Source organism: Triturus cristatus, chromosome 12 (assembly GCF_964204655.1).
Source record: "Triturus cristatus chromosome 12, aTriCri1.1, whole genome shotgun sequence".
Lineage (NCBI taxonomy): Eukaryota > Metazoa > Chordata > Amphibia > Caudata > Salamandridae > Triturus > Triturus cristatus.
In genome coordinates this window covers 419489771-419514006 of record NC_140595.1, presented here as the reverse complement: position 1 = coordinate 419514006, position 24236 = coordinate 419489771, and the positions used below count along the sequence as shown (strand labels likewise).

The 24236-nt window shown below is 45.0% G+C and overlaps 1 protein-coding gene and 1 long non-coding RNA gene across 3 annotated transcripts in view; one reads left to right on the top strand and one right to left on the bottom strand.

Moving 5' to 3' along the window:
* Positions 1–24236, bottom strand: part of LOC146776042 (fatty acyl-CoA hydrolase precursor, medium chain-like) — a 762376-nt gene that overhangs the window by 282829 nt on the left and 455311 nt on the right. The window lies entirely within an intron of this gene.
* Positions 22770–24236, top strand: part of LOC146776043 (uncharacterized) — a 67232-nt gene continuing 65765 nt past the window's right edge. The window contains exon 1 of the long non-coding RNA XR_014972316.1: positions 22770–22840. This is a non-coding gene — a long non-coding RNA (uncharacterized LOC146776043). The remainder of the gene's footprint in view (positions 22841–24236) is intronic.

The following is a 24236-nucleotide window of genomic DNA, read 5'->3' as shown; positions in this document are numbered from 1 at the left end:
GGGGACTCTGCACCCACCCCTCCTGTGTCTGGGCACTGCTGGGAGGACTCTGCACCCACCCCTCCTGTGTCTGGGCACTGCTGGGATGACTCTGCACCCACCCCTCCTATGTCTGGGCACTGCTGGGAGTGATAGGCACCCACCCCTCCTATGTCTGGGCACTGCTAGGAGGACTCTGCACCAACCCCTCCTATGTCTGGGCACTGCTGGGAGGACTCTGCACCCACCCCTCCTATGTCTGGGCACTGCTGGTATTCCTCTGCACCCACCCCTCCTGTGTCTGGGCACTGCTGGGGGGACTCTGCACCCACCCCTCCTGTGTCTGGGCACTGCTGGGAGGACTCTGCACCCACCCCTCCTGTGTCTGGGCACTGCTGGGAGGACTCTGCACCCACCCCTCCTATGTCTGGACATGTACGCTCCGAACATACACGGGTGGGGGTACGCTCCGAACATACACGGGTGGGGGTACGGTCCGTACATACACTGTTGGGGTGGGGGTACGGTCCGTACATTCACTGTTGGAGTGGGGGTATGCTCCATACATACACGGGTGGGGGTACGGTCCATACATACACTGTTGGGATGGGGGTACGGTCCGTACATTCACTGTTGGGGTGGGGGTACGCTCCATATATACACGGGTGGGGGTACAGTCCGTACATACACTGTTGGGGTGGGGGTACGGTCTGTACATTCACTGTTGGGGTGGGGGTACGCTCCATACATACGCGGGTGGGGGTACGGTCCGTACATACACTGTTGGGGTGGGGGTACGCTCCACACATACGCGGGTGAGGGTACGGTCCGTACATACACTGTTGGGGTGGGGGTACGCACCATACACACACGGGTGGGGGTGCGGTCCGTACATACCCGTACCCACGCTGTAGAATGCTTGTGCGGCCCGTACCCAGGCCTTTGGCACATGGGTACGGGCCGTACCGCCATTGTTGGGGTGCCGTAGGGGTACGCACCGTACCCAGGCCTTCAGTGCGTGGGTACGAGTCGTACCACGCATACCCCTACATCACACCACCAATGGTGGTATGGCCCGTACCCAGGCCTTTGGCACGTGGGTACGGGCCGTCTCACCATTGTTGGGGTGACGTAGGTGTGGGCGTGGTACGACTCATACCCACGCTCTTAAGGCGTGGGTACGGTACGTACCTGTATTGTTGTGTTGCCGGTTCGCGTCGTCACCCACTTCCGTTGTGGCGGATGCTGGCTTTGCTGGACATGCCCCCACCCCCTCGTAGTGACCAGGGCCTGGAGGTCAGGTATGTCCAGGGCATGTGTGCTGTGTGACTTGGGTGGGGGTTTTGTGTCCTGCCCCTGCCCCCCCCCCTTTGCCCCTGGGTGTTGTTCTGACCTTCTGCGGCGTCTGCGTCGGTATCTGTAGAGGAGGTCGACTGCTATGAGGGCCGGGATGACACGTAGGTTCGGGTCCATGTCTGTCCATCGCGTACAGGTGCTCCTTGTGCGCGTCGTCCTGATTTCCCGGCAGTTTTTGGCTGCCGTAAAATATTATCCGTGCGGGATGACGTCGGTACGAATCGTACTTCCTGGTTCGTGAAACGCAGGCTGCATGCGTCCCGACGTCACGTCGGTGCTTTCCCGGATCACATTTGTCTGTTTATTTTCGTCGGTCGGTGTTTTGTACGATTCGTACGGAAATAGTATTTCTGTGCGAATCGTACTTACATATTTGTAAAGTGTTACAACCGGGTACGAGTCGGACGGAGAAAACGCTCTGTCCCACGGTTCGTACCCGGGTTTTAACGGATCGGAATCGACACCTAAATGTTTTAAGTGTCACCACTTTATTCCAATCAAGATGGCTTCAGGTGTGCCATACTTTTGTCATAAGTAAGACTGTTAGCGCTCTAGTTGTTCATGACAACACTCTGGGACATTCAAATAATTGAAATGAGATATCCCCTTCATTTTTGGAGTCTGCCCAAATTCAGAGTCAAGATTGATCTCTAGCATTTGATAATCAAGCCTTGTCTGGTTGAAGGTACCAGCAAAACTAGTTGGAGGTTTTAGTGAATAGTGGAGTTTTGTTAATTGGGGCCAGTATATTTCTCTTTCTCCCAGTTAGGGCTTTTGAAACAAAATCATGAGTTTAAAGAAAATCTTGAAACATTTCTATGGTGTCTCCTTTCCAATAAAATGATCAGTGTGCCTTCCACGTTCATGAAGAAAATAAATCCAAAGGACAGTATAATGTGGGCCAGCTTGGAGACTTAGTTAAAAAGGAGCATGAAATGGGGCTCAACACACAATAGATTTTCTAAATAAGTCATAGGGGAAATTTCTACCTGCTGCTGATGGCGTACGAAAAAGGAGATTAGTTAGTTAAATATATTTTTCTTATGAATGCCAGCCTCATGCAACCTGGCAGAAGCTAATTGATGTCTAATCTTCCACCTTTGTCTCCAACCACAGAAGAATCCACAGATCAGCTGAAAATAAAGTGACTCATTGGTTATCTAAGAATACAAACTTCTCTCTCAGCCACCACAGGAATATACTTCTTACCGGAATACTGAGCTGGATTAGCAATAGTGCCAAACAGATCAGGGATGACTGTGTGGTCATCACGATGGTGCTGTGAGTGACATAATAATGTTTTCAACCTGGTAGGATTCCTATTGTTTATTGTGAAAGTCTGAGAAACCAGGCGGGAGGTTGCATGCATTATCAGTTTGTTGAGATTTCTCAATATTGAATGTCTATTTGTCATATTTGGTAACAGACACCTGGTTGCAACTGACAACAATACAATTGTTGTTTAAAAAAAAAACCTGTGTGATCATCACTTTCAAGAATCCATTTTTGGCACCCCAACTGCTCTTGAACAATGAATCCAATAGTAATCTCTACACCTATGTCAAGCTACTCATATTAAGTTTCTTTTCTAGGCACATTATACCCCCAAAGCGTTGGTTCAAAGGTTTGACCAACCAGAATTTGTACATAACAGAGGTTAAATTTGTTTCCCCCCTCTCTCTAACTTGGACAAATTAGACTGACTAAAATATAACCCTATCAGAGTTAAGGGGTATTAAACCTGGAATCCTTGCCATGATTTCCCCATATTTTTGCTGACTTTGTTTTTGCTGGCTTTAGAACTCTGCACACTTTACCACTGCTAACCAGTGCTACAGTTTTTGGACACTCGCCCTAAACCATGGTAAAACTCGCTTATACCCAATTGGCATATTTAGTTTATTTTTAAGTCCCTAGTAAAGTGGCACTATCTGTGGTAAGGGCTTGTAAATTAAATGCTACAATTAAGCATACTGCACTGATTGTGACACCCACTTAAATAGCACTTTAATCATGTCTCAAGTCTGCTATTGCAGCCTGTGTGTCGAGTTTTAAACTGCCCTATTGACCTGGCAAAGAAAACCTTTTGCCAGACCCAAACCTTTTTTTTTATTGCATATAAATCACCCCAAAGGTAGGTCCTGGACAGCCCAGAGGGGAAGGTGCCGTGAATTTGTAAAGTTAGACATGTACTTTCAAGTTTTACCTGGCATGGTAGATTTTTCACCACTGCAAGGCCTACCTCTCCCATAGGCTATCATTTGTGTTACCTTATTACATTTAATACGTGATCATTTCCAAATGGGAGCAGGTGATCAGATCATGTTTGGTGCCTCACGAATAGTAAAGAAGAATCCTCTCTTATGCTGAAGTCAGATTTTAAATTACAATTTTCAAATGCCTCCTTTAGAAAGTTGGCATTTTTTCTGCCTTGGTCTCTGGTTGGCTTTGCGTATCCTTCCTAAACAGCCACACATAATAGAGTGATTGAGTATGCATCACTGGCAGGGTGGGGGGGCGGAGTTGGGCACAGCTCTACGCACACTTGAATGTTCTGTGCCCTGTCTCCACACAAAGGACTGTGTGCCACCTGTAGTTAGTCTGGGGCAAGGGTAGGGAAGGCAGGATGTCTAGGCACTTAAAAGGAAATCCTCTAGAAGCTTCTCCCACTTAAAAAAAAGCCCAGGCATAAATATTGGACCCTAGACACCAACTCTCCAGTACACGTCTGAACGTGTGGATACTCTGCCAGGAAGATGGAGTGCTGTGCAGTTGAACGGACTACCACTCAGCTGGACTGTTGCTCTGAAGGAACTGTTGCCCTGCTGCACTGACCTGCTGCCTGCTGCCCTCTTGCCTGCGTAAGAAGGACTAGATCTGCATCTGTTGACCCCAAGACTCCAAAGTGACTCCAAGTGCTAGTTGGCTGGCCTCCTGACTAGAGCCTCAGAGATAGGAGGCTTCAACAACAATTAAGCCATCATCTGGACTCTGCCATCTGTGAGTCCTACCCTGCCAAGTGGTACCACCCAGTTCTGGATTCTTGAAAGTGGGCCTGATGCTGGTCTACCAGCACTTCTTTGGATACAGCAGAACCAATGTCTTCTCAACGGCGCAGCTATCTTTAACAGAACCGGTGCACCGCCTTTGCTGTTCAATGCCTCCCCTTTGGGACCAATGTATCACCTCTGCTGCTAGGGTTTTCTTGATGCTAGGACTCCACATCGAAACCACAGCCAGCCCCTGAACCACCACTTGTGCAAAGCTTTACCTACTCATGCCCCAGCACCGCAAACTCTTCATCAATGGCAGTCTCAGCGACGGCGTAGATTTTTGCATCGCTGCCTCACAGCTCTCCGGAACTGATGCATCGCTTCAACTGTGCAATGCATCCTCAATGCTGGACTTCACATTGCGAGCCCTCATCTACTGGATCCTTGACGACAATTCATCACTGTTGTATTACTCCTCAGAACCAAAGCATCACCTCAACTGCTCGATGGGTCCTTAGTGCGGGACCTTGCATCCCCTCCGCAAACCAGGATTCAAGCTACTACTGAGGCGGCGACCAACAATGGATTCTAAACAGACTGGAATGCCAGTGGATTTTTAAGTGCCGCACTATTGAACATTGTAGGAGAGTAGGATCTGCACCTTATGTTGCCCCCACTTTTTTTCAGATGTTAACACTGGTTTCTGGCTATAGTCTGGCTGGGACCTTGCTAATCAGGGCCCCAGCCTCTCTGTTCTCTCTTAACAACATGGATTGCATATTAGGTGCATTAGTGATTGGATACTGTGGTACCTTATGAGCCCCTAGTATATGGTACTTTAGGTACCATGGGCATAGGTACTTCACCGGCCTACCAGGGGCTGAAGCATGTATTATGCCACGCCTGGGAAGCAGACTAAATCTGACACCACAGGCCTGCTACTGCAACCTGGGTGAGGTAGTGTTAGCACTCCTCACTGAGATATAGGTACACTATATCTCTACCTACACACACATATAAACCTATCAGTCACCCCTAAGGCAGGCCCTATCAATCCTGAGGGCAGGGTGCTTGGTTTCCATGTGAGGGGGCCCCTCTGCAGCTCTCAGAGTCCATTCTCTGTGGCTGTTTGTGAATGCTGTTAAACCATATACTCTTAAGTGCATTATAACCCCGCGGTAAATGCTAACTCTGGGATTACTGCATCAAAACATGTCGTGTTTGGTGTCAAATGCTTTGGAATCATACCCCCACACCAGCAACTGGTGTGGGAGTATGATCCCACCCTTCTAGAGGGATAGACATGTACCCACTGTGGAAACACGGGAGAATCCTGAAGAGCCCTGGCATCACAAAATGGATGCCACCATTCAAAGACACTGGGCTGCCCTCCTGCTGCTGACCGAAACTCACAGTGGAGGAGGCCCAACAATAGGCATCCTGTCACAGGGAGGTGTAACCACCTCCCAGACAGGATTTAGTGTATTGGGGCTGGGTGGGTGCACTCCTAGAGTGCTTTGAAGTCCTGCACTGGGGGAGCAGTAGGCTCCTCTGTGCATATGCCAGCTCAAACTGGTTCAGGGGCTACCTGCCCCTGCTCTGGCGTGAAACTGGACAAAGGGAAGTGGGTGTAGCTACCCACTCCCCTGACCCTCCCATAGGTGGGGTCATAGAGCTAGTCCTTCCCTTCCTTGTAGTATAAGTTAGGGAACCCTTGCTATTGCAAACTAGATATCCCTGGACGATGCTCTGAAGAAGAATCCTGGACCTTCGACGTTCCACTACCTCTGGAAGACTGAAGAATCTTCCTTGGAGTCAAGGAGTTGAAGAACCAGAACCTTATGGGCCTGGCGGCGCAGGGTACGCCTAATATCTCCTGGGTTCTCCTGCTTAGCTAACAGAGACACAGGACACTCTGTCAGGCGTAAAAGATCGGATTTATTAGCTGCAGCTAGCACAGTTATCCCAGAAGTACACAAGGTAGGTTCTCAGGAGACTGCCACTTCACTCCGTGGCGCACAATCTTATATAGTACATAGGTGACATATACATTAACCAAGAACACACCTAAAACATACATAAAGAACCAATAAGAAGAGTTAGAAAACAGAACATGTCCAATAGAAAAGGTTGGAAAACAAAGATATCGAGTAACTCGAAGAAGCCTCTCCTCCAACTGTGTTTGTCACCCCTCCCCATAAGTTAATTCATTAACGGGTTTGTAACTGATTTGCAGGTGGACAGATACGTTTATGTGTTTTTGAGGACAGTTGTGAAACGAGAGAATATGAGCAGAAGACAGCGAAGGCAAGACGATAAGATAAAGTCAGAAGAGAATAGTGTGAACCAACAGATAGTTGAGACAGGGATTAGGAAAACCAGACGGGTATTAGTGTACTCGGCCGGTCCCTGACACCAGCTTTGTAAATATAGGCAGAAGGCTTATTTCGACACGATGCTGCAGGAAAAGCAGAAAAGACTTAGTTCGCCGTGCTGCCTGAGTGAGGGCAACACAAAATAGCGACGGAGTACAAAATGGCGAGTCGACACGATCACTATCGAAAATTGAATTTCCTCAGACCCTCCTTTTGCCAGAACTCAGTCAAGATACATAGACTCACGTTAATCTGAGTCAATGTCGATGGCCATGAGGTCATCGAGCTGTTGCTGTAACATCATTTTAATATTCTCTGTTCTCTGTGACTTGGGTTTAGGGATGCATACAGTAGCACAAAGGTCGCAGATGGCGGGGCCACAGTGCATACAAAGGCAACAAGAGAAAATGATGGCTAAAACTGTTCCAAGGAATGTCAATACCTTCCAACCCCATTTGGACAGTAGTCCCCAAAACCATTCCAATAATGACCAATCTCCTTCGTCTTGGTGAATTGACTCAGAGATTACATGTAACTTAGAAATGGCTTGGTATACTGTCGGAGCGTCATCAGGTATGAAAATACAGCAACTTGACCCGATCAATTTACACACTTCACCACGGTCCGCAAGAACAAAGTCTAAGGCAACTCGGTTCTGTAAAGTCATAAGACGATCCACCTGTAGTTCTGCCGTGATATTACTTAAGGCTCCTACAGTGATGTCTATAGTGGTCTCCACAACACGAACCAGTTGTCTTATATTTCTGCTGTTGGCCATTGGACCCCAAAAAGGAAGAAATCCTTTGAGGAAATCTCCTCCCTCTTGTCCTGCTGTGTCTTTGGAATCAATAATTCCTCTGCCATATCTATTTCGATGATGATTGGAAGAAGTGGTGAATGTAGGAGGAAGAAGAAAAGCTATATAACAGGTACCAGAAAAACCAGTTGGCAACCACGTGTAAGCCCTATTGTGGCAGATAAAATACGTGCCCTGAGATGGTACTAGCGGCGGTGAATTCTGAGAGGAGTAGATGTATGTGTGGGAACAGTTATTTCTTTGTCCGATGTCAGCAGACTGGCCATTTATTTGCAGACAGAAATTGCCTTGATGAGGAATAGTCCAAATCGGTGGAGATTTTCTCTGTTTAATCTTATCACTAAGGCTAGTGATATAATGGGTGACGTTCCAGTTAGTATACGCTTTTCTTTCATCAACGTAAATTTTACTATTTTCCATGATTTTAGCCATAGCTACCATTCCCTTTATCAATGAGCTGTGACTAAAATCTGAACCACCAATATATGAACTAACGGGTCGTTTGAATTTGCTTTGATAGGCGTTGGAGAAAATAACAAAATAAGCCCAAGCGGAACCTTCACAGGAGAACGGAAGAACTAAATACGGCATCCCTTTTTCTGCGGTATGTGGCATAAGTCCACACACCCAACAGTCAGTTGTATTAATAACTAATTGGTGTTGATGTAATAACTGGACAAATGAATTATTGTAATATTCGGTTCTTCTAATGAGTTCATGTTGAGGAAGTGTATGAAATAGATGTGGAGAGACAGAAGAAGAAGACAAAGAGGTGGAAGGAGAGACAACTTGTTGCTGCAGAGCATAAACAATCCAACCTACACACGCCAATAGAATACACAAAGATATAATAATACATAAAGTAATACCACAACAACTATACATTGATTTACAATAATTTCCCTTCACTTTGTTCTTTCTCTCTCTTTCGCCTAATGTAGTCTCCATCATCTAAGTGGATGCTCACGGCAATCTTCCTCAATCACTTGGTCACGATTGTCTGCCATCCTATGACATTGCAAGTCCTGCAGGCCTATTGCCACTACTCAGGTCACAACCAAGACTCCTACCGTGACCCTGCAACCGGGATAGAATACTACATAGGAGAGAGAGTCTCAAATTTTTGTCTATAATCTAGATCTTAAATTGTAGTTTTCTTGGTCAGGAGCAGTTTGGTCTCGGAAGAATGTTTTTGGATCTGTGGTATTTAAGCGAAGATGTGGTGGCATCGCTTCCTGGAGAATGTCATCGTCTTCTTTCTCCGACAATGTTCCATTCAGGCGTGCATCACTAAAAGGTACAAATCGTGGAACCTTTTTGCTCTCAGAGTCACTAATGCCCTTACGAACCCACTGATCAAAGGGTAGAGGCAAAAGCACTTTCTTGCAATGCACGCCGTGAATCCAGTTTTTCTTTCCTTCGACTTTCACCGCTGTTCTCGTAGTTAGAAGAACCTGTCGAGGTGCTTTCCACCGAGGCTCCAAATTTTTCGTCCTCTGGAAATTCTTCACACAGACCCAGTCGCCTGGTTGGATGGAATGACCTGAGTCTGTGGAGGCCTCTGGCAAAGCACTGTGAACCTGTTGATGGAGAACACGCAATTTAGTCGTAAGGTCATGCAAGTAATCAATCAACATTGGATATGGCAAGTTTGAATATTATTTAGGGCGAGGGACTCCCCATATATTAGCTGGCCGCCCAAAAACCACTTCATAAGGGCTAAGTCCCAAACGAGAGTGTACTGCTGTTCTGGTGGATACAAGAGCTTATGGTAGAGCATCGGGCCAATTAAGTCCCGTACTAGCTTGCACCTTTGCGAGTTTAAGCTTAAGTGTACCATTGTAGCATTCTACTAAAACCGCTGACCGTGGATGGTTTGCTGCATGGAACTTTTGCTTGATACCAAGATCTGCACAAACTTTTTGCATGACCTGGCCTACAAATTCACTCCCATTGTCACTCCAGACAATGCGCGGCAAACCAAACCGGGGGAAAAATTATTTTAGTAGAACTTTGGCAGTAGATAAAGCTGTGTTGTCTTTCAGAGGGTATGCTTCTATCCATCTAGAAAAGGCGCATACTACCACTAGAACATATTTGAGGTTGTTGCATCTTTCCATATGAATGTAATCAATTGGCAATACCTCAAATAGATATGTCGGAGGAGCAAAGTGACCTGCTGGAGTTGGGGTTCCCTTTCCCGTATTGTACATCAGACAGACAATACAATGTTTCACTACATTTTCTGCACACTTCGGGATTCCTTCGTTTTGCCACACTGGAGCCAAAAGCTTGCATATACCCTTATCACTTAAGTGGGCTGGACCATGCGCCATAGTAACTACTGGTAATACATAGGCGTCTGGTAACAGCCAACGTTGGTGCTCTGATAATTCCACCCAACATCCCATCTCATCTAACATTCCTGTACTCTCTTTCCACATACTCAATTCTTTCTCTGTAGCCTCTTCCTGAATCGACCTTAAAATTTCTACTGTATCCTCATACATTCCTCTCTCTCTGACCCAATTCGCAGGACCTGGAACATACATTCGACTTGTAGCATCTCTCGCTGTCTTTTTCGCTACCTCATCTGCAAATGCATTTCCTCGACCAACATCATCGGTAACTTTCTTACGCGCACTACATTTTACAATCGCTATTTGGGCAGACAAAGCAAGTGACTCAAGAAGGTCAGTCACCAACTGACCATGTTTTATCTTAGTGCCATGCGAAGTAAGGAATCCCCTTTCTTTCCACAGACGCCCAAAATTGAACGCCACACCAAATGCGTACTGGCATACACATTTACTCTTTTTCCTTTCGACAACACACATGCTCTCGTCAAGGCTATCAGTTCTGCTGCTTGAGTTGATTTGTGTCTGATACGTGCTGTTTCCACGACTGTATGCAAAGTAGTAACGGCATAGGCTGAAGTTGTATCTCCATTAGGAAGCTTGAAACAAGAACCATCCACCCATAGAATTCCATCCGGATTTTCGAGCGGCGTATCTTTCAGGTCAATCCTTCCTTTTGTCTCTTCCTCAGTAAGGAGGAAACAATCATGTTGTTTTTGAGCATCTTTATCTTCTGGAAGAGGCAACAAAGTAGCTGGATTTAAAGTGTTACACCGTTTGATGTGCACGTGACTAGCCAAGAGCGTCAGCTCATATCCAGACAAACGAGCACTCGTAAGATGCTGCGTTTTCATCCTATTTAGTAAGGTATCCACTGCATGTGGCACCATAACAATAAGAGTGTTATCTAACACCACTCCAGCAGACTGTCGAATAGAAATTGCTGCTGCTGCTGTCGCTTTAAGACAACTAGGCAATGCCTTAACTACTGGATCTAACGTAGCCGAAAAATAGCCACATGGTCGCTGTTTGTCTCCAAAACGCTGTGTTAAAACTGACAATGCACAACCCTCTCTCTCATAGACATAGAGCGTGAAAGGCTTACTGTAATCGGGAGTACCCAATACAGGAGCAGAGCACAGAGCAGCACGCAATTCAGAAAAACTCATCTGACATTCGTCAGTCGACGGAAGGGGCTGAGGTGTATCTTTCAAAGTGAGTGCCAGCAAGGGTTTGGCCAACAAAGAAAAGTTCGAAATCCACTGCCTACAATAAGAAGTAATGCCCAGAAAGGCACGTACCTCTCTTTGTGTGGCTGGCACAGACATTTGCGCAATCGCTTGAATTCGTTCTGGGGTTAATCGCCGTCCCTCCTTTGATAGGAGATGACCCAAATAGGTAACCTCTCGACATACATATTGTAGTTTGGAAGGTGAAACCTTATGATTCAGATCAAACAAGTGACGTGACAGTGCAACAGTCACATTCTTGCAAATATCTTCTGAATCAGAAGCGATTAACAAATCGTCCATGTACTGGATAAGAGCAGCACCAGACGGCAAATGAAAAGTATCAAGATGACATTTTAAAGCTTGACTGTAAATGGAGGGACTCTCACAATACCCTTGAGGTGCGCGCTTGAACCGGAAGCTTCGGCCTCCAAGTGAGAAGCCAAAAATATCCCTACTCTCTTCTGCAATGGGAATACTAAAGAAGGCATTCGTTAGATCGATAACAGAAAACCAAGTCGCTGTGGGAGGTATCATAGTCAACAGGGCAGTGATATCTGGGATAACAGGGAATTGTGGTACAACAATTTTGTTTACCTCCCGAAGATCAATTACGAAATGATAAACAGGAGGCTGAGAAGGATCAGTGCGTTTAAGAACAGGAAGAATAGGACTATTGCATATGTTTCCTCTCGTTTCTTCAACCACACCTTTCTGAATCAAATCATGAATGATTTCCAAAAGTGCTTTTTCACCTTCAGTGGAGATTCTATTTTGTGGAATACGTGGCAATTCAGCATTAGGCTTGAGAGTAACAACATAAGGTGGGATCTTAAGACAACCAACATCGTTCGGACCCATAGCCCAAAGCGTTGCAGGAAGAGAAAGCAATTCAGGTGGAAACTGGTCTTTGGACAAATACATTGGAGAAGTCAGTTTCTGTCCTAAAGTAAGATGTACACCAGAAGGAGAACAATATATCGTAGCATGCATTCTTTTTAATAAGTCCAAACCCAACAGATTCTCACCGCAACCATTCGTCAAAAGAAGTGGAGCTTCCAAATCATAAGGGCCAATTGAAATAGGCAAAGGGCAAGAAACCGGATTACGAACTGGGGTCGCCAGAAAATCCTACAGATACATTCGTTAAGCCAGATAAAGGTGCCCCAGGGAGTTTAGAATGAATGATAGAACTTCTCATCGCACCAGTATCTAAAAGAAATGTCTCTGAAACACCCATTGTAGTGACATTAACATAAGGTCTATTCTGATCTACTGGAATCGACATAACTCCCTTACTTTGTCCATGGCTGTCCTAGTTTGCATGAAGACTTTCATTCTCGCCTTCAATATAATGGTCTTCATTGTAGTACTGTGTAGACCTAACATTTTGCTGATCAAAGTAATTTACGGAATTTGGAGGAGGAAGGGAACGCTGTTCTTGAGTCAACACACCTCGACCTCTACCTCTGTTTGCTGACTGGAGGCCACCACGACCTCGTGGAGCAGATAGTGCTCCATTGCGCTGCAATAAAACCGGACAACTATTCTTAAAATGACCTTCCTCTCTACAATAGGCACATTGATTAGGTCCTAACAAAGGTCGCGGAATATACGGCTCAGGCTTTTGATACACCCTCTGAAACTGCGGAGGCTGTTGAAACTGGGGCTGAGCATAACGAGGAGGATTAGCTTGTTGCAAGAGAACCTTCGTTTTCAGTTCTTCCGTCTTTCTCTCTTGCTTTTCTTTTTCTTCTTTATCTCTATTTTCATAATATTGAGCAGTAGCCAATATCTGGGCAGAAGAAGAAACAGCCCATGAACTTTCAGAATCTTTCAACTTATGTGACAGCTCAGGAAGCATATTAAATACAAATTTGTCCACAAATAATCGCTGTCCACCCTCTGTAGCCATATCTTGACCACTGTGATCGATAAATGTCTCCTCAAAACGAGTGAAGAAATCGGAGACACTCTCATCTTTCTTTTGTTTGCATGCAGCCAGTTTATCCCAGTTAACTCTCAAGGCAGGCATCATCGTTTTCATTAATGTAATAATCCTACCGGGGAGTTCCGAGATCAAAGCTTCAGGCTTCGCACCACCCACTTGAGCTGTATCTGCGGCAATTATAGCAGCCCAATCACCACCCAATTCTTGAGCGTGATCCTCTCTACAAATCTTTGCCCATAATGCTTGTGGGACTACATTTCCCATCAACATATCGATATCAGCTAGATTCATGATGCAAGCATTAACAGTCTGTGATAATTCTTTATAATAACCCGCAGGGTTTTTACGAGGATCCGGTAAAGTCTGTTTAAGTGCTAAAACTTCAGATCTCTTCCAGGGGACATGTACCCATATACGTTGGAAGTGAGCAGGAATAGCTGGATTATTACCTTGAGCTGCAACTTCTTCCTTCCATACTGGAGGAACCTCCCTCATAGGATAATTCTTCAGTGTCAGCCTAACCGAAGGGTCGGAGTCAAGGAAAGCCTTAGAGGACAATAAGGATCTAAAGGTAATAAGTGTCCTTACAGCGTTCTCAGCCTTGGAACCCACAATAAGTCCTTTATCGAAGTCACCCTGAACATCTAACAGTCCCTGTGGAACCGAGCTCAAATTCATATCCTCCCATTCTTTAACGAGAGTATCAAACATAACATTAAAAACATATCTCTGCGTAGGCGCATTCCATTGTGAAAAGGTAGACATAATATCGGGCACACTATACTGGGGACCCCTCTTGATCCATTTGCGTGCAAGAGAGTCCAACCTTTCTCGTTCTTCGGAAGCTGGGAACTGACTACGAGATTGTCTTCGAGCAAAAGCCGGAGACACATTTAAAGCCTCAAAGAAAGGAGATAGAATACCGGAGACGGTATCTGTAAGTCGCTTACGCATAGACGGAGAATTAGACATGAGGATAGGGGACAAGGTATTAGGTGAACTAACTGAAGAAAAACCAGTAGTTGCAGGAGGAGCAGAAGGCAAAGGAGATCGAAGTTCAGGAGATGAGGGCAAAGAAGTCGAAGGCAAGGCTGGTAGAGGCGGTAATACTGGAAGGGGCAAATGCGGAAGAGCCGGAGCAGGCGGAGGTACTGCTGGCGACTGAACAGGCTGTAATAACGGGGGTGCATTAGCACCTTGTGCATAAGGTGGAGGCAATCTCAATAAGGGAGACATCAGGGGATCTTCTTCTAAGTCTTTCTTGTCATTGGAAGGGGAAACAGGCAACACCGGATAGCATTTATCTATCGCCATACGATGCTGTCTTTCTGAAATTTCCATCGCATTATTAACTTCATCATCTTTGAATTGCTGGGCAGCTTGTATAATTGTCATACCCTGTGCTTTCCTATCTCGTTTTGCTTGCTTAATTTCTCTCTGTTTGGCTTCCTTACGCCAAAGGCGAAAAGAGTCAAACATTTCCGGCCGGGCTTTTCTTTTAAATAAAACTGTTTCCAATTATCTAGCACATCAGGCTTGAAACTACCATTTTGTGGCCATTTTAAAACACCATCTTTCTTTGTGTATCGGGTCCATGCCTCGTTATAGGCAATGGGGCCAACACCATGTTTTGAATAGAGCTCATAAGTGGGAGTTCCAACCGAAGGAATCGGACAAGAGTCCTCAAGCCGGGAATCCTTATTACAACCAAAGCAACAAAGTTTTCCAAACTTAGTCAGACCAGGCATCTCATGATTTCACCGGACTGTTCACAAACTTCAAGGGGGTAAACTCAAGTTACGCAGCACAAATGCACTTACCCCTCATCTTCGGCTATTGCAATAGTCGAATCTAAGGACCTAAGGACAAAACAAAGAACCAAAATTGTGGGAGCGACCCACCATATACTTAACTGAGGATGTCTTCTTACACCGACAGAGGCCCGTCTATCGTCTCGCCTTACCATACATCACCAAAGGAAGGGCCAAGGTAGGGCGGCAGTCAGGGCAGCAGTCGTCAGTAGCCGTCAGGAAGGAGTAACCACGCTGCAAAAGAACTTTGGACCACTTCGACATACAGGGGTCGCTTGACGTGGTTCGCGATTCCTCCAGAATATTCTTACGGGGTGCCTCACGACTTTCAGGCAGAACCACTACCACTGAAGCCGCCCCACGTTGGGCGCCAGTTGAAGAACCAGAACCTTATGGGCCTGGCGGCGCAGGGTACGCCTAATAACTCCTGGGTTCTCCTGCTTAGCTAACAGAGACACGGGACACTCTGACAGGCGTAAAAGATCGGATTTATTAGCTGCAGCAAGCACAGTTATCCGAGAAGTACACAAGGTAGGTTCTCAGGAGACTGCCACTTCACTCCGTGGCGCACAATCTTATATAGTACATAGGTGACATATACATTAACCAAGAACACACCTAAAACATACATAAAGAACCAATAAGAAGAGTTAGAAAACAGAACATGTCCAATAGAAAAGGTTGGAAAACAAAGATATCGAGTAACTCGAAGAAGCCTCTCCTCCAACTGTGTTTGTCACCCCTCCCCATAAGTTAATTCATTAACGGGTTTGTAACTGACTTGCAGGTGGCCAGATACGTTTATGTGTTTTGGAGGACATTTGTGAAACGAGAGAATACGAGCAGAAGACAGCAAAGGCCAGACGATAATATAAAGTCAGAAGAGAATAGTGTGAACCAACAGATAGTTAAGACAGGGATTAGGAAAACCAGACGGGGATTAGTGTACTCGGCCGGTCCCTGATACCAGCTTTGTAAATAGAGGCAGAAGGCTTATTTCGACACGATGCTGCAGGAAAAGCAGAAAAGACTTCATTCGCCGTGCTGCCGGAGTGAGGGCAACACAAAATGGCGGCGGAGTAAAAAATGGCGGGTCGATACGATCGCGACCGAAAATCGAATTTCCTCAGAGTGACTCCCCTGCTTGGCAGGCACCAAAACTTTGAATGCAAACTTTCCTGCTCCCGCCGGAGTCCGAAGTCCCTGCAGCCCCAGAAGTGGATTTCCTGACTTCTCTAAGGCCATCGTGAGTCCCCAGCAACGCTGAAGCAAGTGGACCCCACGAGGGATGAGGAACCGCAATACCTGGGTATCGGGTACTATTTTCAAGTGCAATCCCTTCACGACATTTTACGAACTTGTGCATTGGACCACATGTGGTCCAGGCCCCCAGCAGGATTTCCACTGAAGATCAGAGGCCTACCCTGTCCCGAGTGACCGTAGGCCCCTGCTGAGTGAATTCTCCTGAGGTGTCTTTGCGATCCCTTGCCGGCTGGCTTGTTGGTCCCCAGAAGGCTTTTCTACAAATCCAAAGGACTCTTCTGGTTGCTCCAGGCCTGCCCTGGCTTACCCTCACTGGGTGAATCCCTCAGACCTTGCTTGTCTGTACCGCTGACTTTTTGTCTTTTCCAAAAGACTTGCTGTTACCAAGGCTTGTTGGCTCCAATCTGGTTACTGACACCGCAGTAAGCTGCAGACTTTGTGGGACACGCTGAATCCAGCTCCTGGTTGTCGTCGATGCCTCCTGGATCTCGTGGCTGAAGAGTCAAGACACCCGTGATCACCTGAAATCACCCGACGACTGTGGGCATCCATCTTCCTTGCCCCGGGTCACTGCCAAGTGACTTTGAACACTGTCCCTTCTGCTTTCAGGTCTTCCTTCTTCTGAATCCAGCCTTGGATTCCACCAGACACTTCTCCTGTCTTCACAAGCAACAAGTCTTCTTTGGCTCACATTAAAAATGACGCCGCGACCCGACACCAAAAGACACCTAGGCACCCGGCTTCCATGGGTGAGGTAACTCCAGCACTACGGTACTCCTGTGTGTGTTGGCTCTAGAACAACTTACCCTGTAAGTGACTTGCTTGTAGACTCTCCCGAAGTATCCTAAAACCTTACATTTCCAACCACGACTTGCTCCTTTGAAGTCAATTGGGATCCGCGGCTGTGTTCTCACACAGCATGCGTCTCCCGTGGGTCCTTTACTTACCTGCCTTGGGTGGATTAGTGAGGCCCCAGCGCTTCTGAAGGCCCTAGGCCTTGTCCCTTCTCAAGTCGTTATTCCTAAGTCTCTTTTTTAGTATATGGTCTGGTACGCCCCTAGGGCCCCAGTCATATTTTTGCCTAACTTGTTGTGAAATGTTGATTTGTGCATATGTTCCTGACTTCTAATCTCATAAAGACATTAGTAGAGTGTGTCTAGAAATAAATACATATATATTTTATATATATACCTGTGTGGTGTCCTTTCATTTAGTAATTCAAGAGATTATTAACCCTAGGCGTAGTTCGTGAAGTAGCACTATGAGAAGCTACGCAAAGTGCACTTCGCACTACGCGAGCTACGCGTAGCACTTCGCGAACTGCGTAGTACCCTGTTCGCACTGTTCAAGATGTCGTTTTCAATGATTGCACAGTGCGGACAAGCAACTGGTACTGTGCAATCATTGAAAACGGCATCTTGCACAGTGCGAGCTGTAGTTTTCTGCTGCTCGAGTAGATTTTTACTCAAGCGCCAGCTTTCTCAACGCAGACTGGTAGTTTCTCATTGCGAGTGGTCGCGAGCATACGCGACCACTCGCAATGAGAAACCTGACCTCCTCGCGTTGAGAATCTTGCTGGGAGGTTTATTTTCCATGCTCGCGATCGCCAACTTGATGTTGCTGATCGCGAGCAAGCAAAAAATGACCGCTGCACTACGCAACACTACGCTACGTGTGTTCGCACTGTGCTACGTGCAATTTGCCTAGTGCGAAGTAGCGCAAACTTCACAAACTACGCCAGAGTAGCGTAGTGCTTAGCCCAGGCTTAGAGATTATAAGGTAAAACAAGTTGCTTTATATTCCTCTGAAGACTTAGCCTGAAGGCTGCCCTCCACAGCCACCACTAGGGGTTCAGTGACTAAATATCCAGGGACATAATATAGAATGCCCAAAATATCGACTCCAAAATATAGAAGTACAGAATATAGAATCCCTATCTACAAACAGGTAAGTACTAAAATATCGATTCCAAAATATACAATGTTAAAATATAGTTAGCTAAAATATCGAATTTTTTAAATGTATTAAAAATAATATAAAAGTAAATAAATATTAAAAACAATTAAATAAAACATACTTAAAATAATAAAAAAAAGCTTAAAATGTAAAAATAATAAATGTAATGTAAAAAAAAGTAGAGATTTTGTTGGATAGTGAGAGCGTAAAAATTACTATTCCCACTCCAGTGAGTGCAACAGTAGGAAAACGTTGGATAGCGTAGGGGTAAAAATTACTATTCCCACTCCAAAGAGTGCAACAGTAGGGAAAGCGTTGGATGGCAGGAGGGTAAAAAATATTATTCCCACTCCAGAGAGTGCAACAGTAGGGAAAGCGTTGGATAACGGGAAGGTAAAAATTACTATTCCCACTCCAGAGAGTGCAACAGTAGGGAAAGCGTTGGATAGCGGGAAGGTAAAAATTACTATTCCCACTCCAGTGAGTGCAACAGTAGGGAAAGCATTGGATAGCGTAGGGGTGAAAGTTACTATTCCCACTCCAGTGAGTGCAACAGTGGGGAAAACGTTGGATAGCGTAGGGGTAAAAATTACTATTCCCACTCCAAAGAGTGCAACAGTAGGGAAAGCGTTGGATAGCGGGAGGGTAAACATTACTATTCCCACTCCTGAGAGTGCAACAGTAGGGAAAGTAATGATTTAATATTAAAGTAAGATTAAATTAATTATCAATACCAATACAAAATTAATTAAAAATAATTACCAATTAATAAAAATTAATTACCATGGGAAAAAAATGAATTACCAATGAATACAAATTAATTACCAATTAATAATTAATTATCAATTACTTATCAATACATATAAATAAAAATTAATATTTACTTTATTACATTTAATTTACTTCCCACCCAATTCCCCTATAAACCCATAACCCACTCCCAATTATAAAAAATACAATTAACATTATCAATTAATAAAAATTCATTAGCAATTAATAAAAATTAATTAGCAATGAATAAAAATGAATTACCAATTAATAATTATCAATTAATTATCAATACACATAAATAGAAATTAATATTTAATTTATTACAATTAAATTACTTCCCACCCATATCCCCTATAAACCCACAACCCACTCCTATTAATAAAAAAATGCAATTAACATAATTATCAATTAATCAATTTATAAAAATTAATAACCAAAGAATACAAATTAAATACAAATTAATAAAAATTAATTGCCAATTAATAATTAATTATCAATCAATTAATTATCAATACATATAAATAAAAATTAATATTTAATGTACTATAATTAAATTACTTCCCACCCTATTCTCCTATAAACCCACAACCCGCTACGGAATTAAATTACGCAAAAATGAAATTACATAACATTCATTACTTTAAAAAAATTAAACATACATTACAAAAATAATACATAATTTTAACACATATACTACCATACATAACACTGAAAAAAAAATCGATATTATGGAAATCTATATTTTTAAATTCGATATTATGGAAATCGATATTTCATACCCCAATTTCGATATTCTGTCCTAGCTATATTTTAGTAATTCGATATTCTGTGCTATCTATATTTTAGAGTCGATATTCTGTCCTGTCTATATTTTGGATTCTATATTTTGGTCGTTCACCACCACTAGGATAGCTTTCTTTAAAAGGTTGTCTTAAACCTATCTAACATAAGAGTCGAATTGTACTGGTGCAAGGTGGCCACTTTAACTAGTGACCAGCATATACCAGGCCAACTTCTCACAAACATGGACTAAACTCAATGGATTATTGCTGTGGTTCCCAAAGTGTGCGCCGCGGCACCCCAGTGCGCCGTGATGAGAGGCCAGGGGCGCATCGCCGTCGCACAGGATGTGGGTCATGGTAATTGCAGCCGCAGCGCAACACTCGTCTGTCCGTGAAGGAGAAGGATTCTTTAACCGATGCCATTTGTCCGTAATTGCTTGACTCCGATGCTGTTGAGGTCGGGTGTAACAGACGCCGATTCAGTACCGAAGCTCAGACCCCCAGCAGCATTGGAGAGGCACAGCGGGATGGCAACCGTCACACCTTCAGCCCTTGATGAGCTGTCTTTGAAGGTGATTGAGAGGGAGGGGCTGCAGCTTCAGGCGCAGGGGCATCTATTCAGATGCAAACAGCCCTGAATGCTTCATGTGTCATGTCTCTGCAACTTAGAGGGGCCTCACACCTTCCCTTTCTACCCAGGGCCCCAAAAATCGTAGAACCGGCCCTGATTACACCGAGGCAGCACGTGGTTCTCTCCACAGAGCTTAATTCCTGTTACTAATTTGTAAGCAAACCTCGGTTCTTAAAACATGCAGTCTTTAATGTAATAAAATAAAGAAATGGCACAGTCGCACCCACACTGATTAACAAAGTATGGAGGACAATCAGTTAAATCAGTTCTTTTGGAGTATCTCCTTTAAGTTCTGTACATCACAGTGGGGGATGGCAAATCTAATATTTTAGAAAGAGAGCCTGTCGTCTCGTTGTCTTGTCCAGGAGGGGGTGAGGAGCCCTACCCCACCCTGGAAGAGACCAAGATGATACTAGAATACTGCATGCGCATCCCTGTGCCCACCCTGGTGGATCCTGTTCCTCCTCCTGTGATGGCTCCTGCCCCCCACCCCCAGTGATGGCTCCTGTCCCCCATGTGGTGGCTCCTGTCCCCCCCGCCTGTGATGGCTCCTGTCCCCCCTGTGATGGCTCCTGTCCCCCCTGTGGTGGATCCTGTCTCCGCCCTGGGTGGCTTCTGTCCCAGTCCTGGAATGGCTCCTGCAGCGAGGGTGAAGTTCTTGATGGGCCTCTTCTCAAAAAGGCTAAGCACAAAATTAATATTAATTTTTACACTCACCATCCTGAATTTGCACCAATGCCAGTTGGTCACCCTACGCATCACAGTGAATTTGGCTGAGAGAAAGAGCGGTGCGTCCTGAAGCAATGCAATAAAAGGCTGCAAGTTTGGAGAACAGCTGAATTCGCATTACAGTTCAGCACAATTACACTTGGAAGTTATTTTGCCAAATTGTTAGTGAATAATCATTACACCAAGAATTTGAGGGCGAAGAGGGGTGTGTGGGGTGGGAGGAAAAATACGACTTTGAAGCAGATGAGCCAACTCATGCAGCAAGTATGACGGGAGAAGTACTCCTACATTTATGTAAATGCAGGGCTTTAAGTGGGATGAAAAAACTGGGGGCTCTCAAAGGGGTGTGGCTAATGTAATAAAGGGCGCTGCTTAATCTGTGCTCAGCATAGTGTGCTGCCTGACTGGTAATTTGCTGCTTCTGTCATTGCATCCAGATATATAATACAACATTACACCTACAACAAGCCAGTACTATTGGCTGTGCCAATGATTCTTAGTGGCATAACACAAATAAGCAACAACTATGGCTTTGTTGTATATAATATTGAAAATGATTCAGTTCTGAAATGATGAGACTGTGAAAGAACTATAACGAGTCTTTTTGAAGTTACCTCAAAGGCAGTGAAGTGACTTCTACAGAGTTAAGGTTTTTTTTTCATCCTGAGGGTGAAGGCAAAAATGGAGAGCCCGATAGGGACCCATCTTGACAGCTGCGTTTTAGAACTGCACTGGCAGGACCCAGCTTAAAACACTGGGTAGATGGGATCTGGTGAGCAATCTTGGGTTCATCAGAGCCCACCCCATGTAACGCCACAGAGCTCCTTGAGCCTTTCTCTAGCAATTGAGATGTACTTTTTAAGATCTGTGTGATTGTAAATAAAGTTTTATGATGGTGATGGCTACTCTCTGAATCCTTCATCACGTCTAGGCTTGATTCTTCATGTAGACCAGTGGTTCCCAAAGTGTGTGCCGAGGCACCCCGGTGCGCCGGTAAAAAAGTGGTGGGGAGCCACGGCCAACTGCCAATTAGGTCAAGGGAGCCATGGGTCAAAAAAGTTTGGGAACCACTGGATTATTGGAATGCATTTATATAAACACTGTTTGCCCCCATGTCTCTAAGCACATGTTCAACACTGGGTTCCAGTAAGACCTTTGTAATGGCCCTACTATCTTCTGTTTACTTGATGTACCAGTTCATAAATACTACCAGTAATGGCCCCGTTTTCTTCTGTTTACTTGATGTACCAGTTCACAAATACTGCCAGTTAATTTAATTATTCCAATATAAATTTATAAGTATGGCTATGTTTAAAACTTCTTTGTAAATATATTCTTTCTTTCAATTATAGTCCTTCTTTGTAAACTACTCAGTAATTTTACCTTCCTCCCACCTTTCCTCACTGAGTACGACTTACACTGCGTGCCTGCCCAACTTGCATCTAATTAGGCTCCAATCACTAACCCCCGAAGGCCTCTTATAAAGCAGAATGCTCCATAATTCATAGCTTAATTGCACTGCTTCCCTGCTCTAGACGCATCCCATTAGGTTCTATCTATTCACACCTGAGGCTTTTTAATAGTGGTAGCATCCGCAATTCAGAGCTGACTGACATTGACTCTATTCACCCGGCTTGACTATGCCTCATCTCTCTCACCTCAGCCGAAGCTAATTATTCACACCCAGAGGTGATTCCAAGCAGCTGATTATCCTCACCGGCCTTTTAACCCACGTGATCACACCAACTTGGCCTCCCACACTGAGAGGGTTTCCGAAGAAGCAGGACACGGAGCTCTGCTCTCCAGTATCAAGCAGATTTATTCAGTCCTGATTGAGCAAGTAAGTGAGACTGCCACCCTTCCTAGACTGCATTATAGAACACCGCCTTGTAGATAGTCATTGCCTCACTTCCTTTTATTAATAGATAACTGGCTGAGCGCTGAATAACATGATACGTAGATCTTCACTTTCAGGCACATTAATGAAGTCCTGAACAAGCAAGTAAGTGACTTCGCCGTGGTTTCCCCTCTATATTAATTAGAGCACAGACATCTAGATATTAATTTTATTCTTACACTCAGATACCGGTTATGTAGGTTCAGCCCTGACTAGCTGCTACTCGCTGCGCTGTCGGAATTCACCAGACTATGTGGCCCCAGCTCACACATTCAACTAGCCACCTCCGTGTAAGTGCCTTTTCTCCTCGCACGTACTTGCAATTTCGCTCCCCCTTTGTGCGGCGATATAACATTATTGCTCCTTCCTAGATGGTTTCTATCAAGGCGGAGGACTAAATTGGACAAAGCCCCTAGATCTCCGCGCTCACTTTCAATTCTGCGGCAGATTTGTTTCACTCTTGTGACTTTACCAGGCTTTATCCGGATCTAAGTAAGTTCTGTACCTTTTTCCTCTTAAACATAACTTTCTGGTGCGCCCCTGTCTGCTGATTTTTTTCGTGCGCTCATTTTACTCACGTGTATTACTCCTTTTACATCATATCAACTATGCCTTCTGTCATTAATTACTCGCGCGCACAACTGTTTACACAACTGTTTTCACGTGGATGTCTCCTTACATCCGACTCATGGAACATCAGCTGCTATGATGTTTTATACCTTGCACTCAATTCCATTTGAAGTGAAATAATGATTCTCCTGTTTTAAATAGGATTGATAGACAATTCATGTCATGTCTAATCAAGGGGCATCACCTCGCTCAACTCTTCACCGGGAGCACCAATTCACTTTCTTAAGGTTTAAGCAATTAGTCTGTATATATGAATAACCAGGGACCCTACTATAACATATGTAAGAGACGAAAAAGGGCTGTCAGGATCTGACCCTGCTAATTTGTACTGTTTTCGGGTACAAAACCACAACGAACTACATTTCCCAGAAAGCCTCAGTAGGAGGGGCCTCTGGGCACTTAGTCGACCTTCGCATGCTAGGAGGCGTGCTTAATTCTGATTTCGGGAGGCGGCGTGTTTAGTGGGAAGCCATTGTCCGTCCTATGTACGGGAGCGGATCATTTCATCTTCAAGGCTGCCTGCTGAGCATTGAGAGACACTGTGTGCGCATTGGAGCAGACTTGCGGCGGTGCCTATCCGGAGTCTGCAGTTTCTGAATTGAGAGGGCGTCGCGAGCGGCGCTGAAAAGAGATTGAGAGGCACCATCTGCAGTTTTGAATACAGCGTCGGGTGTTGTGTCCTGAGGGGGCGAGCGCTTGCCGCGCTGAA